Source organism: Montipora capricornis, chromosome 12 (assembly GCF_036669925.1).
Source record: "Montipora capricornis isolate CH-2021 chromosome 12, ASM3666992v2, whole genome shotgun sequence".
Lineage (NCBI taxonomy): Eukaryota > Metazoa > Cnidaria > Anthozoa > Scleractinia > Acroporidae > Montipora > Montipora capricornis.
Window position 1 is genome coordinate 28772438 of NC_090894.1, and position 4653 is coordinate 28777090.

Sequence of the window (4653 nt, forward strand, 5' to 3'; positions counted from 1 at the left end):
CCATGTTAATTAAGTTTTAATTAGAAAATAATTAGAAAATAGTTTTAATTAGAAAATAAAAATTAAATTATTTACGCCCATTCTGCAGAAAAAAAATGGGCATCTCGCATCATTTTGTCCGTAGTTTGTAATTATAAATGTTGTTAACGGCCTTTCACTGAAATTCATGATGTATATATGATTATTATTCCTAGATACTATATTTCATCATTTGTTTATTTATAGAATTCTCAGCGCTTGGAGTGCCAAGTGATCGCGGTTTGTAAGAGAGTGAGCCGGGCACTCTGCGGTCAGCCTTCGCCAGCTTCGTTTATTCTTGTATCGCGCTGAAATCATGAAAGTCTTATGCCTCCGTTAAGCTGTATACGATAGCGTTCATTTACAATGTAAATAGTGTTTTTCAATAAACCAAACCCCTGGAACCCCAATGGTCACACCGCTGCCTTGGTCAGGGGCACACGTTCCCTGGTGTTTTCCACCTACTGGTTTTAAAGGGTGCTCGTGTCCGGCTCTGATGCATGGCTCTTCTCCTTATAATAGAGTTGATGTTTCAATGTGTTTATACCCATTCCAATACTAAATAAATGGCATGGTAGCTTGGCTTGCCGACGTGCCCATATATCGTCTTGCTCGAGTGTCCAGTTGAGTAATGGAGGCCGAAAATGCACTCACTCAACGTCCACTATAAAGGAATTAAAACATAACAACGCTGGTGTTCAATGCTTCCATTTTGATATTGGGTTGGGTAACAAGTAGATTTATTATCCCTGAATTATTATATTGAAGCATTCAGTCAGCCGGGTTTTCATTCCGCACAGAAAGTGATGTGAGGTAATTACTAAGGCGATGGCAACTACAATAAAGAAGACCGACACTTAATTAATTTCTGTTTCCCTATGAACCCGGCCAAGAGTGACTACCGTCAAAGCAGGACCGTAGATCTCAGTCCTCAAATAAACGGAGTTCCGCTTTAGTTACTTGCACAGAATAAACTCTTAACTCCTTCACGCACTTCATTCATTCTCCACAAGTAAACAGCTGGATTAAGAGAAGGAGCTAAGAAGCAAAGCGAAAAAGAAACGTAAAACACTGCAGATGCTTCCAGGCAAGAAAGATTCTCTCTGCTTGACAAAACTGAAGCTATTCCAGCGACGAATGGAATCAGACAGACGGAAAATAAGGCAAAAATGTATAATATAGATTTGATAGACCTCTTGTATTTAGCCAAGTTTATTGCCGGTTGTCCAAAATTTTGGTTCCCTTGAACTTGTTGCTGGTGCTGACAAATTATTCGGTAGACTTTGTAATAAGCCAATGTTGTAATCAAGTAGCAGAGCAGCATAACCACAACACTGACAATAGTCAAAGCTATATGTAATCTTTCAAGCGACAAATAATGTCCAGCTACAAATAAAGCTGGAACGACTGGTAATAAAGCGACTATGAGGCAACGGCGGCGAGGCGTCATCAAGGACCGACTGCTCATGTGCAGCCAGCGTTCAATGGACAATAGCGTTATAAGAATTAATTCGACAGTGATAAAGAATGTTGCGCTCATGAACCCAACGTAAGTAACCATATCGGCAATTAAGACTTTCTGAGCGTCAAATACACCCGATTTGTCAAGAAACAGCAAAAAAATGAGAGCTATGAATGGTTGAACGATGAGTCCTGTGCAGAAATCCCTGAACGCCAAACCACTAAGAAGAACGTGAAGCCCTCCACTGCCACGGGGGACAAAACAAGTAAAACGATGCTGCTTGCGAAAATAATGGCAACATAAGTGTTATACTTTATGTCGGCCGCTTCGGTAACACAACAACGAATGTCGTAGTTGTCGGCAACAGAAAACCATCCTTTTCTGTTACACATGGCTTAGCTCAATGCTGGGTCGCCGCTTGATTATTCACTTAATTAAAAACCATTTTGCTCGTTTGTCTTCAACGGAAATGTTTTCTTTCTCTTCGCCTTTCGCTTTGAGTCTAAGTGGGCTAAACCTGCTAGCGTACTTTTGCGTTGAAGGCAAGCAGCGAAGATTAACTTCCTGGAAGACGGCGTCAGTATTGCCTAGCACGATTTTCATCCACAGTTATGTCTTAATAACGGAGTTTCCGATGATCGAAGGGTATATTATACCTCTTCTTTTTCTGCTTGGAAATGCAGGATATTAATTTATGACAATACCTGCTGATTTGCGTTTTTTTTTCTTACAGCTTTAATTGTATATTTCAATAAAACTTACATGAAAGTGAGGCTGACTTTGTTATGATACACACCTCCCTGCTTTTCCTATGTTAGTGATGTTGTTCAAGAGGGGGTTTTCGACTTCTCTTGGGACATTTTCATGTCCAGGAGAAATTGCAAGCAATGGTTATGCAAGAGTTTTGGGGGGTAATAGGGTGTATTATGGGTTTGTGCAAGGATTGAATGTTATCTTGAGAAGTTACTTCGTCATGTCAGGAAAGGATCGAACGGCAAGAAAATTGAAATATAGTCACTATAGGTTACCTGTTAAGCAAAGGTTTGTCCTTGAAAAACGATCGCAGATGGCGACAAGTATAATGTTAGAGTCAGAGTGAATAAGAATTTCTTCTCCTCCGCCGGAGGAGAAGAAATTCTTATTCACTCTGACTCTGACGGGTTTCTTTTTTTCCAATTAAAAGGGGAAGAAAATTGACATGGTGAACTTGATGTGTACTTTTTTGTCACTTTTTGGAACTTTCAACTTACTGTGTCAACAAATCTTTATTAAAAACAAATTCTTTACGTAAGGACTGACTTTAACATTTGCTTTGTCCTTTGAGTCAAGATGGGCGGGCCCTGTATACTGATCATTAACTATCGTCATGGGAAATGTTTTGTAAATGTCTTTTCGTCTTAAGGACGTTCGCGCCAAAATCTTCCTACGGTGAGATTTTCTTCATTTCTCTTCTTGAGTTATATCACGAAGCTACATAAAGTATATAACGGATCAGTAAAAGAAGCGTCGAAGCAGAAGGCTAAGAACCAGATCAGTTTTACAGGTTATTAATAAGTTACCTCGAATTGGGAAGGTGGCGCTGCAAGCATCTGTTTTAATCTTGTTTGTATTGAACTAGCAGATCAGACCGCGCATCCTAATTCCTTCATTCGCGCATAACTATAAGTTGTTTGCAAGCTGGGAGGTCCGCGTATAGCGAAAAACTGTGACCTCGGTCTTGAAAATGCTGACCTGGGCCGTAGGCCGAGGGCAGCTTTTTCAAGACCGAGGTCGCAGTTTTTCGATGTGCGGACCGACCCTCAGCTGGTAAATAACTTATTGATGTTTTTCCTCTCTCTCTCTCCCTTCCTCTCTGAAATCAGTTTTTTAATTGTTTACTCGCACCGCGCTTGATAGCGAATGTAGTATTAAAGCGACTTACAAACTGAACGTTTCTAAGAGAAATAATTTTATTTGAATTCTATTTCCAAACCTCTTGTCTAATAAAAAGTAACTTTTGTATGTAAACCGATTCGGTGTCAGAAAAAATGGAAATTTAAGGTCATCATACAAGCTCACGCAACCAAGGCTGGATGAGAAAATTCTGCCCGCTCCTGGAACCAATCAGATTGCAGGATTTGTTGACTTCCGTCCATTATCAGTCAAACAAACGCAGCGCTTTCTCTGTTTTTGTTGTATGGCGATATTTTAAGCCTAAGTTACTGTTGAAATCGTAAGCACTATTATCTGAAAGTATATCTTTTCAAAATAAAAATAAAAAATCCTAAAAAAAAATTACCTTATTGCCCATAATGATCCAAAGTTAATTAACAAAGTTTAATACCACTTGCTTTTGATGTCTTTCTTCTTGTTGGTGGTCCTTAAAGTAAAAGATTTGAGAAATAGCGGTTGAGAGTATGCTTTTAGTGAAATTTTACTGAATTCTTCTTGAAATAGTCACGACCCCAGAGAGCAAGTTGAGCAGTTCCTTGACTTCAGGCTAAAAGTCGGTTTAAAACATTTTCTATACAATTATTGATGATCCGCATATCCGTCTTATTCAAGACACGGAAATGTCCACTTTTTCTGTGTCATTGGCATAAATAATTTATTTGAAAATTAACAGTATTTTTTCTTTGTAATAAAGGATTATTTACATTATAAGCCGGATGTAATAAGAAAAGTACACAACAAGTGCATGATGTTTATTTTCTTCCCCAAAACATCGGGGTTTTTATTTGGAACAAGCAAACAAAAAGGAAAGATTATTAACTCTAACTCTAAAATACTTACCTAGACTCTGCGCTTAATTATTTTTCAAGAATGAACCTTTCAGTAATTTTATCCCTTTCCTGACGTGACGGAGTACCTTCTTAACTTAAAATAACTTATTACTTTGCAAGAGTGGTACACAATTCTACAAGAAAATTGTAATTGAAGTACATGATAAAAAAGGCCGGAATTTAAAAATATGATTAAAGCAAATCAGCAGGTTTTGTAATAAATAAATAAATAAATAAATAAATATGCTGCATTTCCACATAAAGATCAAATATAATATACCCTTCAGTCATTGGGAACTCCATTCTAAAGACTTTGCTGCTTGCTGCCGCACTCCGTCGGCGGTACTCGTGCCAGCTGTTAGGAGATAAGTCTTCGCTGCCTGCCTTCAGCTTGAAATTTGGCCAATTAAC